The sequence below is a fragment of the Phaethon aethereus genome (genome assembly GCF_964289735.1).
Source record: "Phaethon aethereus genome assembly, chromosome: 1".
Taxonomy (NCBI): Eukaryota; Metazoa; Chordata; class Aves; order Phaethontiformes; family Phaethontidae; genus Phaethon; species Phaethon aethereus.
In genome coordinates, this window is record NC_138575.1 from 180,201,254 (window position 1) to 180,224,961 (window position 23,708).

The following is a 23,708-nucleotide window of genomic DNA, read 5'->3' on the forward strand; positions in this document are numbered from 1 at the left end:
TCACTCACAATGAGTCGGAGGATATGGCAAACAATAGTAATAATATGGGCCAGTTTGTTACGAGAGCCAGAAAAGATTAATAATGAAACCAGTTTTTCAAGCTTATGCAGAGAACAGGGGCAGCTCCAGAGGGCAAGGGTTTGTTAGAACCTCTGTTCTTTTGCTTTTGGTTAAATTTGGTTGAGAAAACTGTTTCAGATAGTTCCATGTGGTATACAAAGAGTGAGGGAATATTGCACTGTATTCTGACTAATTATGTAGTCCTGTATGAATATAAACAGATTCACTTTATAAAATGACCACTTAAATGATATAGTAGCTTAAGTAACATAAACAAAGCAATGTAAAGCATATTACTTACATGTACTGATAAACCCATTGCAGAAGAATATTCAACAGCATTGGTTATTTTTTCTACATCTCTCAGACCTATTAGAATTGTCATCTTTGTGAAGTGTTATAGGAGCAGCTGCCATATTTTGATGTTAAAGACTCATTATTTTTTTCTTCTATCAAATTAAACTATTTTGTGTTCTGATTTATTCCCATTTGATGGTACGTTGTATTGAATGAATATATACAAAGCTCTGCTGGTCTATAGGAATGATACTTTCCATACATACTTACAGATAGATAGATAAATAGATAGATATAGATAAATAGATAGATATAAGTATAGACAGACAGACAGACATAAAATATTAATGAATCTTAGCAGAGATTTGTATTTCCTTCAGAAGAATCTAGATTTCCATCACCACAAAGATGGTGAGAATCTATAGCAACAATAAGTCTATCAAATAGGCATTTTCCTAATACCTTTCATTTACAACACTCTTATTTTTATCTTGCCTATATATTAGTTATTTGGAAATAAATTGAACATTAATATTTAAGAGCTTTGATATATTTAGATAGTTCACTAATTCTACTGGCTGCCTGCCTAGCTACAAAAAAAAAAAAAAAAAAAAAAAAATCTTGACCAATCTACCTGGATATTTGGTCTGAAAACTTATGTCTAGAATGAATCTGAACAAAAAACCAAAGGAAGTATTTGCTTACATTGGTAATTATTTAGGCTGTTATCATAAAAATATGTGGATGTACAAGGGAATGTTGCACAAAAAGTTGTTTCAGGGTGTAGGGTTTGTTTTGTTTCTTCCTCCCCCCAGTTTTGATAATGAAAAGTTTTCTCTGTGTAAATTCTCTCCTGAACTGCACACAAAATGAAAATCTTTATAATGACATAGCTTGGTACTAAAATAACTGTTAATATATCTGTTCTAACTCATATTTGAGCTGAATGCAATTCAGAAAAGTAATTAGTGAGCAAAACAGACTCTTTTTTTCTGAGTTTCGTTAGGGTTTTTTGCTCAGTCTACCAAAATTTCTGTGGAAAGACCCTTGTGACTGAAACAGTGCAAGACACTCAAGGGTAGGAAACTTTCCCACCTCTCTCATTGTAAGGATTACAATGTTTGGTTTGTTTATTTAAATAAATAATTGTAAAATGTGTCCTTAAACTGAGGGACTGGAGTAACTTTTTTAATGTTCATCCAGTACTTTTGTAGAAACATTTTTGTTACGGGAATAATTTCCTTGTAGTGGATGGACAGTTTTCTTCATCTATGTAAAAAATATATCCTCTATTTATTTCAGGATAAGGCACTCAAGGGGTTAACTAAACCTTGTTTCTATGGTGAGAAAAATAATTGGTATTGATTAGCAGTTGGTGCAACATTGCTGGAAGGGTTATTAAAGCCCTAAAGTACAGTACAAAATGATACTGAAAACATCATGTACTCCCTAGACTGTCCTTTAGTAACCATTCCTGTGTTTGAGATGTCCTCCTGACTTTGCTTATGATTCTCTGGAGCTTTGTTATACTTAGTGATTTCGAATTCTAAAGAACATTTAATTAGTTAAATGGGGGCTAGGGTGAAGGGGAATTACCCAGATGTAGAGGCTGCTGTCTTTCTCCTCAAACAAAACTTGAGAGCTATTTCATTAAGGAAGAAATCGTTAAAAGAATTGGATCTTATAGCCATATTTTTTATGCAGCTTCACTGTATGTGATAACAAAGTGACAGCAAGGGACTGGAAAGTACATGTTTCTTTTTTTCTTTGTACAGATATTTTATATTCTTGGTCAATGTATCCTCACAGTGAGCCAAGAATACACTGGACTTCGCATAAGTGATACCCCAGTTAATCTACTCATATTTGTCACTTATATTTTAAGAAAATTGCTTGTCAAGGAATTCTTTTAAAATTGTGCTAAATATAGCACTAGCTCAAGGAAAACTTGTGTTAAAATTAGAAGTTGCATATCATGAGCTTAAATCTCCTTTCACTTAAATTGATGCTAATCCATTTTTTCTGTGTATCAATCTGAATATATTCATCATGACAGTTTCTGACTGTTTCAACAAAAATAAACGTAGTTCAGTAAAAATGTCAAGCGCAGTTAACTGCTTTAGTGCCTTATTTAGACACTAGGTAGTGACATAGAACAGTGTGGTTGGACTCTGTCTTGTGCCTGGGTCTGACTCAAGAGACTCAAGTTTCTCTTGTGCTGCCAGGTGATAGCGATAGGTCAAGGTGCAGTGGATGGGGAAACTGGGGGGAGTCTGAGGGTGACATTTCATGGTCCATGGCGAAGTGCCAAAGGAGGGTCCCAGCCCCTGTGGCTTCTACACTTGGATTACCTTAGTTCAGAAAATTTGCAATTGCTGAAAGATAAACTGCAATTTCATTAAAAGGTTGTAGTGGTATTTTTTTTAAGTCAAGTTCTCTGGCAGTAAGCCATTGTAGTCTCCTGGTAGTACAATTGTTCCAACCTCAGTAAATTGCTTCCACGACTTAGCAAAACCAGCTGCTAAAATGGACTCCTCTAGAAGTTAAGCAAGCAGTGAAATGTTGTGGCAAAGCTCCACGTTTTTCTTCTGCTATTTTGCTTTCATTTCAGTGTACTATGTCACCCAGTCTGCATTAAGCGGTTGGGATCAGAAAAGTCTGGTCCAACATCTAGATTTTTATAAGTGGATATAAGCTTAGTAATGGAATATATACCCGTGTTATTTATGTCCATATATATACATTGTTGCTATTAGTAAAAATAATATCATTTTCTCACTAGTATAAAACTACATATCTATTGTATATTATTAGTATTAATAAAAATACTTAATTTTGTTGTAATGAAATAAAGTGGATCTATGACAACTGGATTTATGCTTAACCTAAATGAATTCTCATTCAGATTAAAACTTACAAATGTACTATTTAGGATACCCAGGGTAAACTGACTGTTACTGCATAACGCAGTACATCAGAGAATAGCCAAATAATGTAAATCCTTCTTGTCAGATACATTGGGAGGCACTTGACTATCTATGGTAGCACACTAGCAGACTACCTAGATTAACTAGTCCACCTGCCCCAAAATTTTAATGGGGTAAAAATATGAAATAGCCGATCTACAATAAAAAGCTATATTAACTTGAATTAGATCCTTCCAAGTTAACCTTCCATGAGTGAGAGGAAATGAAACATCAGCTGTCCATCACAAAACAGACAGCTTCACAAACACAGAAAGCCAACTGTGTTGGTGGTTTTGTGGGGCCACACTTGAGGTTTAAGTTACTATATAAAGGTAATACTTATTTGCAAAAGCTTACTGTAATATGATACTGTGGTTTCTGATTTGATAGGTGAGGCAGTGCTTATCCTGTCTTTGAAGCTGTTAATATTGAGTGTTTCATGTTTCTTTTCATGAACACACTTTTACCTAGTGACACACTGCAATACTTTCTTTATCGTGATGGTATTATCCTTCAATTTTAGGGTAGAATATGACATAACATATACTATGACTGCTGGATATTCACAGTCCATTGGGACTGATGTATGAATAATGCACATAAGGATCTTTTGAAAATATTGTTTTACTTCTATTTTCTCCTGCCCCCTCTCTTCAACTCTACTACCTAATATTCATTTATTGCAACTTAATCTTCCAGGTATTCCCAGAGTTCCCTCTATTTTAAAAATAAATCCAAATGTTGTGCTTTACAGATGTTCTAAACTTCTATTCAGTGATAAAAGAAACTGCTGTAAAATGTTGAAAGAATTTAGCAGTAACTTGAGTAACAGAGGTGCCCGCTTCATATTATATGGTTACAAATTACACTGAGTAGTGAGGCTAAGTACTTCAAAAACATCTGCTAAACAAAGATACAGGTAATGAGAAACTAATCAAATGCTTTTGTGGATGACTGTCATCCAGCTTTACCTAAGAATAGACAAGCTGTCAAATCAAAATAGTCATTGTTAGGAGTTACTCAAGAGACTCAAGAAAGCAGTATATTTGAATTTATTTCAAGTAAAGTAATATCTTTTCTAGCAATTATTTGATCTGAAAAACACATTAATAGATATGCATCAATCCTGGATTCACATCTTGCCATGAAAATAGTCCTGTAAAATTTCTTAAGAAAACTGCAGTCTTCAGTCCCAGTGTTGGACAGTTCACACAGAACCTTTACCGTTATCTTTGGTGAAAGAAGAATCTGCCATATTAGTGTGTTTATAAAACTTTTCATGTGTGTCCATTCCTTAGTAAATTATGGTTTTCAGGCCTGTTTTTCCTATGGTCTATTTGGAGTAATGTGAAGAGTGGTCATTTAGTTTACATTACAGTACAGAATTTAACAGAGTCTACAAATATATGCAAATAGGTATGCCTGTTCTGGTCAATATGATCATTAGGATATTACACTGCCTAAAAACTTAACTGATAATAAGGATATACATAGTTTTCTTACAAAAGGTTGTAAGTCACTGTCATGTCAGCGTGTGTGTCCTATGGGGAATGTCTTTGATGGTTTAAATGTGAGAGGGTTAGATGCACAACATAAAAGCGGGAGAAAACACTGAAAATAAGTGTTCCATCTTCTTTGGATCAAGAATTGTCCTACAACCAGAAAAATCCTAGACTGTTTCCCTTCACCATAGCCAGGAAATGCTACCAAAGGGAAAGGTCTATGCTTTCTTTGTCATGGTATGTAATAGATCCAGGAAATTCAAATTCCCCTTAACACCTTGATAAAATGTAGAAACTGCACAGTAAGTTACAGGGCTTTTTGACAAGATTTTGAGTTTCTCTGCAAAACTTGGAGGTTACCTGAGTGTGTTTAAAGAGCTGTATTTAACAGAAATTAATAGACAGGGCAGCCATGAGGCACCTAGTGGTGCAGAAGCATGTTAAAAGGTTCAAAGAGAACCTGCTTTTCACTCTGTCCTGTGGGAACAATGTTCTTTATAACCCATCAGTCTTCAGTATCTTCACTCAGGCTACTGCACCTTATTGATTGGCATGAAATAAAGGAACTTATTACATTTTCCTTTGGAGCTTCTTTATACCTTCCCTTCTTAAAAAGTAAACTGCCCAAATCCAACTTCTTAACAGTAGTAAAAATACCATGATGAAATCCCAATGAAAGGTATTCATTATATATGATCAGAGAATTTAGCAAAACTTAATATTTTGTTCAAAAGTAGAAAAATAAAAATAGAAAATATAGATATATTTTTCCCTTTTGTATCACTTCTTGTCTTTATCCATCAGTAATGTTTCTTTGGATTCTTAGCTTTCTGCATTCCTTTTCTCAACTGTCTCTGATTTTAATGAGAGTTCTTTGACACTTAAATGTAAGGAGAGAAATATGTCTTTTCAATGATTGAGTTTAGTTATTTGGAACAATGTAACCTCCTCACTAAGGAGCAGAAATGTAAATTTGAAGGCTTGTACCTGCAGCCTGTTATGAAATTACTAACCTCCTCTGTGGTCTTGGATATGTTGGTTTTTTTCACTCTAGGCTTATATTTGCCCTCAATCTTTGTGCCTGATTTTTGCAGTTCACATGTAAATCAATTTGGTTAGAAGACTTTTCTTACTTCATAGCTGCCCAGCATCTGGTTTCATTAGAACCTTAATGATACAATAATAAGAACAATAAACCAAAACAAATAAAAACTCATTCCAAGTAGTGTTATCTTATAGTCTTTAAGTTTGTGTTGGAAGAGAGAAGATTATGTCTGGTGAAACTACTGTTGCTCAGGAGTAAATTGGATTACTGTGCGCTCTTTAGCTTGACTGCTCAAATGACTAAGTCCATAACAGTAATGGGGATATTCTTTATACACATTAAATCTTTCTATGGTGAATTCTTTTTTTCTTTGTAACTTATGACTTCTGAAAGATGAGAAATGATTTAATCAAATAGGTAGAAAGAAAGATAGGGAAAAATTGTGATAAGCATGAAATCCAGTGTAAGGTGTAATTTTCCACCAATTTCATGTCTGCCTTCAAAAGATATAGTTGGGTAAAGGTTGGGGTTGAAAATAATTAGTTTTCTTGTCTGTGTTTGCAGGGTGAATTGGGACACAACCTGAACAAATGATGTTTCTTGTAAAACTGTATTAAAGCAATTTCTAGAAGAAAATTGTAGAAAAGCAAGACTTTTTGCTATTGGTGCACAGGTCTCAGGAGTTTACAGCTGAAAATATTAATGATTTTTGCATTAGTCTTAACTCTAGGAGATTAAGTCCTTTTGACTGAGAAATAAAATGGCAAATTGTGCCTTCTTAAACCATATACTAATGAGATTTGTATAGGTTTCTGTAATTTTAGTTGAGTTTTATTATGTTTTCCCCTAAGATCCATAAGCCAGCTCTTAATCATTGTAAGATATTTGTGGAAAAACTGTGTAAATCATTACCAGTTCTTTTTATTGTTTCTTTTAATGGAGAAACTGATCTTGTGTAGTCTCTGGCTAGTGTCACAGTGCACATAGTAAAATAAATGAGAACACTGTGATGTTACCAGGACAGGGAAGGAGGAATTTATATCCTTTAACTAATGCAAACAAAGCAATGCAAAGATGTGATTTTTTTTTTTTTAAAGGAAAGCATATTCCTCTCCATTAATTTTCATAATTTCAGAAGCCTGTGCAGGACCTTTTTCACCCTTGTCCTTATTCTTCTATCTGAAAAACCACAGCTTCATGGTAAAGAGATGAGTCTTAAATTAAAGACAGCCTCCAAATATTGCTGGTCTGCCTCCTGCTGCTGCCCAAGAAAGGTAGACGTGAGGCACCACATGTGGTAGAAAAAATTCTGCATTATGGCTGGATTGGAGGAGCAGCAGTGACAGGGAGAGCACCAGGACACTGAGCATTACTATTGCTATTTTACCGTTTTATGTTTGTCTCTTCTGATGTTTGTCTAGTGCTGAAAGAAGATAGGGACAATTGAAGTGACGTGACCTATCACCTCATATGTACTGCGGTGGTTCTCTCTGTGTACTACGGACCCAATCACTCCCTGGGTAGCATAACACATAATCTCCATTGATTTTGGCAGGAGTTGAACAGAGGCAAGTAAGGGCAAAATTTGGTCTTTTGGCTGCCATTATTCTGTGCTTGAAGATTGCAAAGGCAAATAAAGGTCTGTGTGATTCCCTTCCTTCTGAGTAAACTACGCTGTGAAAAAGACTAAAAAACCAGAAACTTGCTGCAATGTCATTATCAGTTTGAAGCCCCAGCTTGTGTCACTGTAAAAAGAAGGGGAACATAAGCCAAGTTTTTGAAAATGTCAAGAATTATCTCTGCTTTGTCAGATTTGAGAGTGGCATCATGGGGCTTAATTAGACATCGTGTAATAGAAAATGCAGGGGTGTTAGTCAGTAGTGAGTGTCTTTCACAGAGATATAAACATTCATGCTGCTACATTATTTGACATCTTTCCAGTGAGCTTGTGAATGACCTAAAATATAAAGAAAGATTATTCTGCTATGAAATGTCAGTCTAATGTTCAGGTATAATTAATTCTTCCCTATTTGTTTCTAAGAGATTTTTCTAAATCTACTAAAGGAATCAAATAAAATGATTAAGATTTTTAAATATAAAAATTTGGAATTCTTTAACTGGTGTTTGTTTTTCTTTTTTTTAATGGGAAAACTTAAAAAAATCCATTGGGTAATTTTGAAAATATTATTTTGCTTTTTTCATTGAGAGGCATTTGATTTGTAGCACATTGAAAGTGTTGTATTCACAGAGTTCAGCTATGCTTTTCTGAAAGTGTATGTGCATGATCCTCATAAAAAGCCATGATATAATTAGATACAAAAATTTTGCAGTCCCTTCAGTTTTGGACATATCTTTGAAGAAACTTAGGTTCAGGGACATGTCATCTATGAAAATTATAAGAAATAGCAAACTTAAAAATCAATAAGTCCAGGATAAGCTCTGGTGCCATTTTTTTTTCTCCATTTTGGATTTTTTTTTTCCCTATCCAAATTATGACAGCTTTAGATAATGCAGAAAGATTGAATTTTAAAGAATTCCAGAAGGGACATGCAGAGCTAATCATACTGGATTATTTGGCTGTTAATGGACAGTAATAATGGATGAAGCTTTGCAAAATGCCACCTAAGTTTCATGGTTGTAATAATACACTTTCCCTTCTGTGATGCTTGAATGGATACTAAACTGTGACAGAAATTTAGGACAGATTATAATAAGATGCATAATAAGCAGTCTCTTTATCTTTTTTATTTTGCAATAATAATAGAAATAACAATTAATAAAGAAAGAAGTTTCCACTCCAGATGTGGGATTGCATTAATGTAAAACTGTTATGTGAAAGAGGAAGCCTCTCTCACAGTAGTTGAAAATCTATATACCTTTCAGTTGCCTTGGTTTACAGATGTTTTTTTCTTCTGTATATCAACAATTACTATTTTCCTTCAAAAATTTCAAGTATCCTTTGTTCAGTTTTTGAGATTTTTTTTTGAGATTATGCTGCTCTAACCTGAGATCACACCCTTTATTTAGCAGGCTGTTGTAATATAAACATCTTATATACTCACTGATACCAAGGGACTAGAAGAGTTTTTACACAGGGTAGTGCTCTGAAGATCGATCAATGAGAAAATCTCTTCCCCCGGGCCCATATATTTGCATACTACTTCACTCCACTTGATGTATGGGAATATAAATGGTAGAAGTATAGAAACTTATAATGATGGACACCGGAGTAGATATATGGAGAAATGCATGACAGTATCTGTTATGATGTACTTCTGGGTTAAGACACCAAAACAAATCCTTCTGAATATCTGGAAAACTACAGTTTATAACTGTTTTTATTTGAGCTATCCAACAATTAATGCAGTCATGTATTAGTTGTGCAAATATTCTTACTAATATATATAAGCATATGCATGTGTATGTATACATTTTCAGTATACATAGTCCACATTTTGGGTATTTTCTCAGCTTTATAGTGGAAAGCTTTCAAAAACGTTCTTCTGCTTCATCAAACACATGCAGCTGGAATCTTCTAAAAGAGAATGAAGTCATGGTCTTCTGCATGTTCAGCAGTTAGAACTCCTGTACATACTTTTATCAAGATGTATATTAAGCTACAGTGTTCCATACTGTGTCTGTTGTGTTGAAAGATAAATAACACATTTATTGATATTTTCATTATCTTAAGCTCAGTGTTGCTGTCAATCCTATGACACATGTTATATTGTGGAAGCCGTTCCAAATTTTTAAGGAAAAATAAATCTAAGAACAATCTACGAATGTATGTACTAAAATTGTATTTTATCTATATAATATTAATACATAATACATATTCTCCTCTCTTTTTTCTCCTGATTCTTGTAGTATCCATAGTATTACAATATCAAAATACTTTACTGTAGTTGAAGATCATCATAGGTATGATAATACTTCTTAATTATAATAATAATTTCTTAAATAATTCTGATCTAAGTGTTTCCATTGCTCCCCTTTCTGTCTGTGAAATTTCGAAGGTAGAATCAGATTTTAGGGACTTCATTTCTGTGGCTGATTGAAAACCCGAGTATGCAGGCCTCACTATGGTACAAAGATGCTTTTTTTTTTTTTTCATCTTTTATCTGAAGCCTAAATCTAACACAGTGAATCAAAATCCAATAAATAAATAATAAAAAAACCACAACAAAATGCTTATGTTCTTTAATGTACAAGCAGAATTGCTTTATCAATCTCTGTGAAATTTACTTACAAGCTTTATCTTCTGTTGCTGGAGATGGTATTTAACTCTTAAAAATGAACAGGAGTAGTCCTTCAAAAAAAAAAACCCAAACAAAAACAAACCCTAACCAAAAAAATAAGAAGAGTGCTCTATACCAGAATAAGAGAGAAAAAGAAAAGAGTTATCAAAATCTTCATATGCCTAGCTGCTGCCAACACATTTTGTAGATTCTAAAGTGCTAAAAATGAGACTCTGTCTTGGTTTCGGGACAGGAACCAGGACGGACACAAAGTCAAACAAGGTAAAGAGCAAAAGCTGTGGTATTATCCATTCAGAGTAGTTGAACACAAGTTTTATTTGGTTTTATTTCCTATTTTGTAATTACAGAGATATGTTTTATCCTAGCTGGAGTTTCTCTGTGAGAAAAATTGAGAAAGTACCATCACGGCAACATGCACAAGTTTTCCTTTTGCTGGCTCATTAGAGGGAATGCCTGCTTAGTGATCCCATCTCTAATTGTCTACACCTTTTAAAAATCTGTTGCAAGTGGAGAAATTCCTAGCTCTTACATTAGAGGTGATTTATGCTTTTTACAATAAAATCTATCTTAGGGTTTTCTTCTCCATGGGTTAAAAAACTAACAACAAAACAAAACCAATCAAAAAAACCCACACAGATAAAAAAACCCAGATTAAAAAAACCAAACACAACACCACCAAAACACAAACAAGCCTGAGACACCTTTAACAACTAATTTCATAACAACTACTTTTTTCCCAATTTTCCAAATAATGTGCTACATTGTAACCTGTCACATTAGATTACATCCATCATGTAGCACTGTAACACCTGATTTGACATAACGGGATGTGAAGGTAAGTATTAGAGACGAAGAGAAGAAAAGGGGTTTATAAATGTCAAGGATGCATTTGTGTGTGTGTGTACCCTCACTTATCTTACTATTAATGCATAAAAGCCACATTTTGCTCACATTAAGGGTTTGACTTCAACCCGCTATACCAAAGACCTTTTGAGTGCAGACTAAAGCTGTGTCCTTAGCTCACCCTGCTACACTACAACACATTACTGTCTCTGTTATGTAACATCAGTCATTCTTTCAAAGACTTGCCTGTTGACATTTGAGTGATTTAAAGGTATCTTAATTCTGGGGGGAGAAAAAAAGTCTTTTTTTCCCATTTTAGATCATCTAGGCTTCTCTTGTGTGTATTCTTATGAATAGGGTGATTTTTCAGCCCTAAGCAAAGCTTGTGAGCCTTAGAAGGAATTTTCATTAATTTTCCTTCTCTGTAACTTGTTGTAAACAATAATAGACTAACAGAATAATTTGTGTGCAAAGGAATCTCTGGAGGTCATCCAGCCTAGCCTCTTCAAAGCAGGGCTAACTTCTGTGTTAGATCTGGTAATACGAACTTTTACTTTTTAGTGTCCAAGTATTGTATTACCCTAGTTGGTGACTATCATACAGTTCATGTAACAGCAGCCAAATTTTTTACTTTATACATGTATTTTTTTTCTTCTTACCTAAGAGCTTGTATTTGTGTTTTGTGCAGCATAAGCAAGTTGTTATGCTTAAGCAAACAATATATTAATAACATGGAGTAATAAAAATTATTAAGAAAGTGACATATGAAAATAATGTAATGTGCTGTTAAAGAGGAATACTTTATTTTATGTAATAACTAAAAAAGGCCATTTTTGGCTTAATGATGACAGTGGGTTAAATCATGAATTGAACTGATTTTGGTTTTGTTTCTTATCCTGTTAATTAGAACCTCTTGAGAACTATTCACAGTCTTAGGTAAGACTGAAGGAAAATGCTTCGGAAAGCTAGCCAAATGTTGTTTTCCCTTAATAAGGAAGACATACAGCTTTTATTTTAGCATTGCAGGGCATAGTATCCTGCTTTAGTTAAAACTCAGTCTACATGGCCATGTAGCTTCAGCATCTTTCTGTTTTAACATTTATTCCTATTGTTCTTTAAGAAATATTGCTCGTATTTCCACTTACAGGAGAATGTGTATCTGCATTACAGAGATATGGGTTGAAAGGTGCCTTGGGAGGTTGTGTAATTCAGCCTCACACATGAAGACAAAAAGCCAGACTCTTGGATAGTGACTACACCAGGTTACCGGTAGTTTTCTATAGCTGTCTTGAAAATCTACAAAGATGGAGATTTTACAACTTCTCTGTGTGACCTGAACCAGTGCTTTACAAAAGTTTTTTCCTAAAGCCAAATGTAAACTACACAAGTCAGAGCCTATAACAGTTGCTCCTTGTTTTACAATTTGCCACTGACAAGAGTTTGACAGTTACAGTTGTAGTTGTCCTTCAAATAGTTGTAGGCTTAGCATCCTCTTAGCCTCCTCTTCAATAGACTGAACAAACCCAGTTCCCTGAATTTCCTCTGGCAGGCAGGTACCTCGCTACCCTGGTAGTCTTCCACTGAGTACTTCCTCGAAGATAATAATTTACTTCTATCTGGTCATCACAGTTAGTCTTACGTAGCCCTGCATGTGGTTTGCCTCACAATGAGAGTATACAGTTCGATCCTACTTAACCTGCCATCCACTGTAATACCCAGATCATTTTCAGTCATTCTGGTCCTCAACCAGCTGCTTCCCAGTCTGTATCAGTGCACAGGTTTATTCTGTGCTAGAGATATCTGTTTGCAGTCAGTGATATCAGGATCCTCGTTTAATATCCTCAGGTGAATCCCATTCAGTTTAATATAGTGGGTCTACAATTGTGAGGTCTGGGATATATATATATATATATAAAATCTGAGAAAGAATGTAAACACAAAGTACAGGTTTCAGAGTGTGAGGAATATAGCTGCTTTTCTCATCAATCATAGAATCACAGAAAGTCAGGATTAAAAGGGACCTTTACAGGTCATCTAGTCCAACCCCCCTGCAAGGAGCAGGGACATCTTCAGGTAGATCAGGTTGCTCAGAGCCCCACCTAGCCTGAACTTGAATGTTTCCAGGGATGTGTCATCTACCACCTCTCTGGGCAACCTGTGCCAGGATTCCACCATCCTCATTGTGAAACATTTCTTCCTTAAATCTAGTCAAAATCCACCCTCTTTTAGTTTAAAACCATTACTCCTTGTTCTATAGCAACAGACCCTGCTAAAAAGTTTATCTCCATCTTCCTTATAAGCCCCTTGAAGTACTGGCAGGCTGCAGTAAGATCTCTCTGGAGCTTTCTCTTCTCCAGGCTGAACAATGCCAACTCTCTCAGTCTGTCCTCATAGGAGAGGTGTTCCATCCATCTCATAATTTTTGTGGACCTCCCCCAGACCCTCTCCAACAGGTCCATGTCTTTGCTGTTCTGAAGGCTCCAGAGCTGGACGCAGGACTCCAGCTGGGGTCTCAGGAGAGCAGAGTAGAGGGGCAGAATCACCTCCCTCGACCTGCTGTCCACGCTTATTTGGATGCAGCCCAGGAGACTGTTGGCCTTCTGGGCTACGAGCACACATTCCCAGGTCATGACCTGCTTTAAATACACCAGCAAGCCCAAGTCCTTCTCAACAGAGCTGTTCTCAATCCCTTCATCCCCCAGCCTGTACTGATACCAGGCATTGCCCCAACCCAGGTGCAGGACCCTGCACTTGGCCTTGTTGATCTTCATGATGTTCACAAGGGGCCATTCCTCAACCTTTTATCAACAGGCAATAGCTTTTTACTACATCCTTGCTCTCACATCTTCCTGTGAGCTACCATCTCCAATTTCATGCTTCGATCCTCATCTAGTACTCATGAATAAAACAGGTCTAGGCAATACTAGTTTCATATATGAACCACAAGGAAAGTTTCATTCCTTATGGATAATACAAATGCAAAACCTGACTGAATCATATAAGTATTTCTTGTTGTGCATTTGTTGTTTGGGGTTTTGTTTACTTTTTTACCTTTTTTTTTTTTACTTTTTTTTCTTTCAGATCAAAGCACAAGTACAATGGACTTTCCTAGTTCAAAATCCAAAGACAAAGCTTTGTCATTTAAATGTTTTTGGCTAGTAAAGTATCCTGAAGAATGGAAATAACAGAAACAGACCACTCTAAAAGGCTATCTGATTATTTTTTTTAAAACATAGTGTAAGAATTGAATCTGTAGCAACACTGTTGCTTCAGAAAAAGAAAATAAGTAAGCATAGTTTTCTATGAATAAACAGAATGTTCCCGAAATCCTCTCTGATCTGTATTTTTGGTGCATATAGGTACGACAGTCAATAACAAATTCTAAAATAGGTGGTACATTTTCACTGTATAACAGGAACAGACGAAGTCTTATATTGAAAATAAAGTATTACAAATAATTAGTACAAAATCTATGAAAAAATAACTTAATAATGGTAAATTGGGTGTTTCTAAAGACTTTCTGTTGGTACTAGTCATGACATCAGTATCCATAAACAATACATAATTGAACCCTATGGGTAGCAGTACAGTAAATTTAACTTATTCATTAGTAAATAAACAAATCCGTGTTTTTGATGTGTCACAGATTATACAGTTATGTGCAGATACATTTTCCTCCAAGGAATCAATTCCTTGTTCAGTTATTATGACTCTATTAATTTTTCTATTTCATATCACCCTTTTTCTACCTGTACTCCATGTTTTGTGTGATTTTTTGTTTCCTTAATGAACCTCAAGTAACCATCAGAAAATTCAGGGGGAGAAAAATGATGACAGCACTAAACAGATTTTTTTTCATCAGTTAAACTAGATTTTTACTTATGTTGCACTATTTTTATCCCTCTAGAAAATTGGCTTTGTGATGTTCTGTTAGCAAGACAGATACAAAAAAAAAAGTGCCAGATGTGATTAGAATCGTTGTGGGTTAATGAACTGTCATATAATATTTTGACAAATTCTGATGGACAAATTATGTACACTTTTCACTTACTGCCCGATAACTTCAGTGATCTAGAAGAATGTGTCAGTGTTTCTACAATTTGATGTACAATTGATTTCCCCATTCCCTCATGCCGTTCCCTTAGGAAAAGCACTATGCAAACTGAGAAAATACAAAGAAGGAAACTTTTTTCCCTGAAAACTCGGTCATATAAATTGTTTATAGCACTTCGTTAAACTAGCTCTGAATACAAAAGGCTTACACTAAGCTTTAACATACTCTCTTCCTTGACATGGAAAACTCACTCTGTTGTTCAGGATTGTATTCAAGTAAGCTCCCAATACAACACACAGGGAACTGAATGTTGAGTAAATAACCAAATGTACCACCTAACAACCACTAACTTTTTTCCTGTCTATTACCTAAAATAGAGACTGTTTCCAGTATCACGCCGTTGTGGTATTATCCTTGGATTATGTGTTTTTGCTAATGAGAGTTGTGATGGCCATTTCTGCATTGTTCTAGTTTTACTTCTACATATTTTTCTATGTTTCTCACATGGTGAAAACTGAAAAAGAAACCATGATTATTTTGAGAAAAACAGAGCATTAACAATTATTTGAAAGACATTCGGTACTGACTTTGTTTGACAATATGGGATTATAACGGAAGGAATATTCTGATGATTGTCCTGGTTTCAGCTGGGATAGAGTTAATTTTCTTCCTGACAGGTAGTATAGTGCCGTGTTTTGGATTTGGGATGAAAATAATGTTGCTAATATACCGATATTTTTAGTTGTTGCTAAGTGGCCAAGGCCAGCTTCTTGTGCTGGCCTGCCAGCAAGAAGGCTGGGGGTGCACGGGAATCTGGGAGGGGACACAGCAAGGACATTTGACCCAGGCTGGCCAAAGGGATATTCCATACCACATCACATCATGCTCAGTATATAAACTGGGGGAGTTGGCCATGGAGGCACTGTGGCTCTGTATTAATAACCTGAAAATACAGAGAGTAATGCAGTAGATATATTTACAGATGACACATTTAACATCAGAGAGATGTTTATTTGGCATCAGAGAAATCCTGGGTTTTTTTAGGTATCTGAGGGAACTGAAACAAATAGTAAATGAAACCTAATACAATACATTCAAATCATAGGAAAAATAGTGTATAGTTGAATTCAGTCATATAATTTATAGTCTTTTAAATTGGATGTAACAACTTAAAAAAATAATAAATGTATATGTATAACGTATAATGGTATAGAACTCATGGACCAATTCAACCTAACATGTAGATGTAGTAAAACAGAAAACAAGCTTTTAGCATGCATAAGAAAAGGGATAGCAAAGAATACAAAAGATATCATAATGCTTTAAACACCTCTTCTAGAACACTATGTAATTCTGACCATCCTGTATCTTAAAGGATATCACAGAGCAAAGAGAGGTTCAACAATAGGTAATGCAATCATGAAGGATGTGGAAAAGTTCTGTGGAAAGAAACTGAAAGTACTGCAAAACAAACTGAGTAAATGAGGAACGTTATAATAGTTTTTCTGATTTATGTTATAAAACATGTATTTCCACATGGCAAATTCTACCTGTCTCTGAGCACATGAAAAAGAGGACAGTGAATTGAAAATACATGTTGTTCAATCCAGAAATGCTTAGAGATTTACTGTTGTTTTTCATGCACATGTAAATGGCTTATAGACCTCATTCAGACAGGACATGGTTTAGATCAAATTGAGGAGGTTTTTAAAAAAAGAACAAATGACATTGACAACACATTGCACTTCCTGTAACTAATCGTAAACCTTTGTTTTGAAATTAATATTTCAATCTTAATGTTAGAGTATTCTCTGTCTTTTACATTGGATAACACTAACTCTGACTGTTGTAGGATTCTGTTGCGGTTTAACCCCAGCCAGCAACTAAGCACCATGCAGCAGCCTGCTCACTCCCCACAGTAGATGAAGGAAAAAACTGGAAGGGTGAAAGCGAGAAAACTCATAGGTTGAGATAAAGACAGTTTAATAAATAAAGCAAAAGCCGTGCATGCAAGCAAAGCAAAACAAGGAATTCATTCACCACTTCCCATGGGCAGGCAGGTGTTCAGCCTTATTCACGGGCCACAATGCTTTCAGAGATATGCCTGCTCCAGCGTGGCCCTACTTACAGCTACAGACCCTTCAGAAGTAAACCGACTCCACCATGGCCTTCCCAGTGGCTGCAGTCCCTCCAGCAGTGAACCTGCTCTGTTGTGGGCTTGTCCGGAGCCACATGTTTTGAAGTGCTCCAGCATGGCCTTACTCACAGCCACTGATGTTTCAAGATGTACCTGCTACAATATAGACTTATCCACAACCACAGATGCTTCGAGGTGTACCTTCTCCAGTGTGGCCTTATGCTTGTGCCACAATCCCATCGGAGGTATACCTGCTGTGACACAGACATAACCATGTCCATAAATGCTTTGAGATATACCTGCCCTGGCATGCACTTATCCATGACCACAGATGCTTCAGGGTGTCTTGCTCCCATTTGGACTCATCCACAGGTCACAATCCCTTTGACCTGAGTTCACACTGAGGTTCCAACCTGTCCAGTACAGCAGCACAGAAACAACAGAGATGCCATAGCCCTCTGCCAGACCAGGTGCATGGACATTGCTGTTATCGAAATGTTCCCAGGCACAGCAGAGTCAGACAATAAGCAGTACAGCAGTACAGCAAGCAGTGAAAGCAAAAAGCAGCCAGTAACAAGCACTACATTCTAATATACAGTAAGGCAAGTAAGGCCCATGGCAAGCACAGGAGTCTGTGGATTAATAGCTAAACAGCAATAGAATAGCAGAGTCATAGAGTCTTTGCATTGGAAGGACCTGTTAAAGTCATCTAGTCCAATCCCCCTGCAAGGAGCAGGGACATCTTCAAACTAGATCAGGTTGCTCAGAGCCCTGTCCAGCCTGAACTTGAATGTTTCCAGGGATGGAGCGTCTACCACCTCTCTGGGCAACCTGTGCCAGGGTTTCACCACTCTCACTGCGAAATATTTCTTCCTTAAATTTAGTTGAAATCTACCGTCTTCTAGTTTAAAACTGTTACCCTTTGTCCTGTAACAACAGGCCCTGCTAAAAAGTCTGTCCCTGTCTTCCTTGTAAGTCCCCTTGAAGTACTGGAAGGCTGCAAGAAGGTCTCCCTGGAGCCTTCTCTTCTCCAGGCTGAACAACCCCAGCTCTCTCAGCCTGTCCTCATATGGGAGAGGTTTTCCGTCCCTCTGATCATCATTGTGGCCCTCCCCTGGACCCGCTCCAACCGGTCCATGTCTTTGCTGTGCTGAAGGCTCCAGAGCTGGATGTAGAACTCCAGGTGGGTCTCACCAGGGTGGAGTAGAGGGGCAGAATCACCTCCCCTGACCTGCTGGCCACGCTTCTTTGGATGCATCCCAGGAGGCGGTTGGCCTTTTGGGCTGCGAGCACACATTGCTGGCTGAAGTCCAGCTTTTCATTCACCAGAACTCCCAAGTCCTTCTCAGAAGGGCTACTTTCAATCCCTTCATGGCCCGACCTGTGTTGATGTCAATAACAGCATTAAATTCAATCTATCACATTCCCATCAAATCTGTCGTTATCTCAAACCCTTTGAGGTGCATGTTGGGTGCCAAAAAGGGCTTTTGTGGTTTAACCCAAGCCAGCAACTAAGCACCACACATATGCTTGCTCAGTCCCCCACAGTGGGATGAAGGAGAGTATTGGAAGTGTAAAAGTGAGAAAACTTGTGGGTTGAGATAGAGACAGTTTAACAGGTAAAGAAAAACCTCGTGCACAAGCAAAGCAAAACAAGGCATTCATTCACCGCTTCCCATTGGCAGGCAGGTGTTCAGCCATCTCCAGGGAAGCAGGGCTCCATCACGCGTAATGGTTTCTTGGGAAGACAGATGCCATCACTCCGAACCTCCCTCCACCCCTTCCTTCTTCTTTGTCCCAGCTTTATATACGGAGCATGTTGTCATATGATATGGAATATCCTTTTGGTCATTTGGGGTCAGATGTGTCCCCTCCCAACTTCTTGTGCACCCCCAGCCTACATGTTGCCTTGGTGGTGTGAGAAGCAGAAAAGGCCTTGAATCTGTAAGCACAGCTCAACTATAGCGAAAACTTCCCTGTATTATCAACACTGTTTTCTACACAAATCCAAAACATAGCCCCACACCAGTTACTATGATGAAAATTAACTCTATCTCAGCCAAAACCAGGACAGTTTCTTATCACTTCCCTTGTCAGAGACAGGATATTGATCTAAATAGACCTTGGATCCATTCCAGAGTGTCAGTTCTCTCCGTGCTCAGTGCACCATGTCTTTATATTAAAGCTCTATGAATACCAAACTGCATTCAGGTTCCCTTTAACGAGGCACAGTCCTTACTTCAGAAATTCAGAATGGAAAAACAGATGGGAATGAAGCCAAGGAAGTTATTGATGAAGGGAAATAGGAGATAGAAGAAATGACGTAGATGGTGGGTATACAGAGTTTATCAGCTCAGGCAGAGGAACAGTGTGGGAGATTCTACCTTGATTTAACTTGATCTGGTCATCATTTAAGTACCTAATAACTAAAGTAACACACTTTCAGCTCTGAATCATATTTACCTTATTCCACATTGAGAAGAGAGGGTACTAAGTCAGAGGCTCCATCTGTGGCAACTTTAGGTACAAAGCTAATTCCTGGTCCCAAATTCACTTAGTTATACGTCACAGGTATTTGTCATTACATAAAAATTTAGTTTGTTTCAACTCTTTTTCTAGGCTAAGTAGTTTTGCCCAAGTCAGTCCCCAATGTTGTGTTGTTCAGCTGGTAGAATTTGCCATCCTTAAATAGTTCATCTATCTGATATATCGGATGGAACTCTGTGCAATTGCCACATTTTCAGAAGATAGTGTCTTGGCAGCTTTACAGTTCAAATAGTTCCAGGCATTTTTTTTCAGAGTCTGGCACAAACTCACAGTCTGCAAAACTTTCATAAAGGTTTCTAATCAACCAATCTAATTGCACTGCTAATAGCTGCCATTGAATTTGGTGTCCTCTGAATTTTAATTTTCAGATTTATTCTGTTGTAGGCCTTCTGGTCACTAGCAGGGTAAACAATTAAGAGCTAATCTGCCTGTTGCTCAGCCATCAGTGAGTGCTGAAGAGACACTAGTTTCATAACAAGAGAATGGCTTCATCCTTCATGCACAGTTAAGAACTTGCAGCTGACTTGGCTACATTTGGGGCTCAATACATAAGAGAGTCCATTAAATCATTAACTGTTAAGAGTCCATTAAGTCATTAACTTTCTTTCTGGATATAATTCTTTTTAATAACATGATTACAGGGATCAATGGTCAAGAACATCTGTCCTATTGTTGCTGTACCAATACCAAAACAAATCTATGCCAAAAGTTGCTGGATAGAATCTTCCATTCTCTTAGCAAACCTTATATTAGGAAATGCATTCCCTTCTGTTTTCTAGGACCTTCTGTTCTTTTGATCTGTTTCCAAATATTTCAATATAAAGAAAGTTTTCTTTTCATAGGCAAAATATTTGTCCTTTCCAAAGTCCTCACACAAGTTTCCTTGCTATCTCTGACAAACTTTCTATGCCTGAAAGTAACAAAGTTGTTACTGAACTATAATTTGTTCCATTATTTTAAAAATTGTTAGTTATGCGACCTTAGGACTCTCACCTTCTCCCTGTTCTTCATGTCCCTTAGCCTCGTCCTTCAGCAAATCCTGAATGCAACTTCTTATATGAACTGGGATTCCTAGTGTCCTTAAAGATTCTAAACCAATATGTACCAGGCTACCTAGTAGTTTACCAATGTGTATGACTAATTTGTGCACCAGATATGCTGCAGATTTATTCTAATGTTAATTCTGCTAATTTAATTAAGTCTGATTTGAGCCTTAGCTGTCTTCATTTTATTCTGGGACACAGTGGCCTTAGTACTCTTCCCTAGTATTTTCTGTGCCTTAAGTACATTCTTAATTCACAGGAAAATTTCTGTCTAGTTTTTGCCTTGAGAAAGGCTATCCATTTTTTGGGGCACTGAGAAAGAGAACCCTCCTTAACTTATGTGTTTTCTGAAGTTTTGATTATTTTTTCAAGTCTTTCAAGGGCAGGGTAATTTTATTTTCATTCTGATATGGAAGACAGAGGACCTGAAAAGAAGAGGAAAGAGAATGTCCTGTTCCCCTATCTATGCTTGCATCATAAGTCTTTTTCCCGCCAGTTCTTTCCTTCTTACAGGTGCTCTATTTAATTATGATCCCTATGATTAATTACCCTTCTAATTGAAACAGGAGGGAAAACCACATTGCATTTACATTCAGTCATACTTGTGATTTATTTGACTGTTAGGCAAAGTTTAGGAATAAGTAGGAGAATTAAACAAACTAGTAGCTGTTATGGTTTTAAAAGGAAGAAAAGGTAGACCTTTAGAGCAGAATGCAAATACTAAATTAAAAAAATGCATAAGAAAATGTTTTCTCTTTGAAAAGTATATGAAGGTCTTGGTCATATCTCTATTATGGAAATATTTATTGCAGTTTAGATAAAACTGATTTAAATTCATTTTAACACAATGAGTCATTTTATGTCCTGACTGAATATATTGTATCAGAAAACAATAAACAAAACAAAAAGACTTGAAATTCCATGTCGTGGCCAGTACAATACACAGTGCCTAGTGAGAGCTGCGAGTGTTGACTTACAGAGAGTTTTAGCAATGTAACTAATGTAATAGGCAGCACCAAAAAAAGTCACGTGTGAAAGATGATTTTTCTGTTCAAAGTTCAAATATGACCATCAAACTATGAGCTCACATGTCCCTTCAATTTCAGTAGAACCTCTAATGCTGATTTTAGAGAGGTAAATTATATTGTAACATTATGTCCTTGCATAGAATCCACTCTGGTTTTATCCAGAAGTTTATTGCTGAGATTGTGGAAGTTACCTGCTGAGAAGAAGTTAAATAGCTGAGCCTTTTACTTAATAAATGGTGCACAATAATCCAGTGTGCCAGACACCTATAACCAAAGACTCATTAAGCCAAGCTAATTAAATAAAAACAGTAAACCAAATAATTAAGATGAAAGTCATGACCTGTAATGACCCCAGGTCCTGGCTATGACACAGCATTAATCTTTAATCATGCCTAATGGTTGCTTGCATATTTAATGCCTCCTAGAGTTACCATCTTTCCCAAAGAGAATCCCCAGTTTCTTTCCTTCTTTCAGTAGTTCCTTTGGGAATATGTGTTAATTGCTCTTCAAGAGAAACAAAAGTAGTTCAAGTATTCAGAGCTTTTCCTTTTCTTTTTTTTTTTCCTTGATGACTGTCAGCAGTGTAAGTATACATAAACTTTTAGTTGTGTCCTCAATGGCATCACATGTAAGACTAACCTCAACAGTTCCTCAGAGTACCCTAAACTTTAGGTGTTGTGTAAGAAATACCTAATAACTAATTTGCTGATCGCATTTGTTCAGACAACGTAAGTTGCATTTAATTTGGGTGAATGAAAATGACAGTTTGATACATGGTTCAGGTAAAATTTAATTTCTTGCTGAAATGATTAAGTTGGCAAAACTGGTGCAACCATATCAAATGTACTATGCTAATCTACCAGATGTTTTTCAATAACATTAGGGGATTTAGAATTTTTTTTGCCAATCTTGTTTTCTCCTGCTCTGAGCAGGAGGAGATTGATAATAAGGTTTTGTATTTTTTCTTACATTTATTGGGTTTTGTTTAGTTTTAGGAGTGAAGACACTGTTTCTCTTAGAGTTGTACAACCCTTTGAGGGAGAATATGCCCTGTCAGATTTTCATAGGCTTTCACACTGCCAATGAAGTTTCTAAGCTCACAGGATGCTTCTCCTCTTCACTGCTGCAGAGAAACATAAGTATCATGAACTCAGTTCAACTAGACTGCAGCCTTTCCAGGGCAACATACATTTAAAGAAACTGTGATAAAGGTGTCCTTTCCTGCAATCAGTTCCACCTTTTGAAGAGCTGCTGCCTCCATGAAAAAAGTGCCAGTGAGCTAGCAAAAAGAGGTTATCTTCTTGTAAAAGACAACCCTTTTTAAAAGAAGGATCTTCTATTCTACTTCAAGTTATTAAGCACCTATTCAGCTATGGCAACGTGATAATCTATTAGACTTACTAAATCCATGACTGCCAAAAAGAAAAAGACTGCCATGAGGAAGCGAAGAAAACTATATCACACAGCTCAAGAAACACCAGCAAAATATGAGATGATACCTTAAACACCCCAAAATTTTTGTGTTCTGTATATCCAGGTAGATATTAGGGAGGTTTTTTCCCTCCTGGTGTATTAGGATCTCTCTGATGATAGGAGAGTTATATGTAAGTTTCTGTGGTCAATAACCTTGTTCTACATCCTCCTGCTTTTGTGATTTGCCATTCAGCTGTTTCTCTTCAGCTCAGCCTCTAAAGGAGCTATGAGATCTCCTTTGCCTGCATGTCTAAAATCAGGTAAGCATATTTATTTCATAAGATTTTATTTTTTCCTTCCAACTCTGCTGGAGAGAAGGAACTTCAACAATAAGTAAATTTCATTATCATCCTAATTTAGTAGATCATTTAAGCATGTCCTTAGTCTTCCGTATCTTGTAGACTCCACATATCAGATATTCAGCTAGTATAAATTAGCATAATTTCACTCCCAA

General features: G+C 36.6%; 1 protein-coding gene across 2 annotated transcripts in view; it reads left to right on the forward strand.

The window, feature by feature from the left end:
• PCDH9 (protocadherin 9) overlaps window positions 1-23,708 on the forward strand; it is a gene marked incomplete at both ends in the record, with an annotated part of 703,533 nt that overhangs the window by 489,246 nt on the left and 190,579 nt on the right. The window lies entirely within an intron of this gene.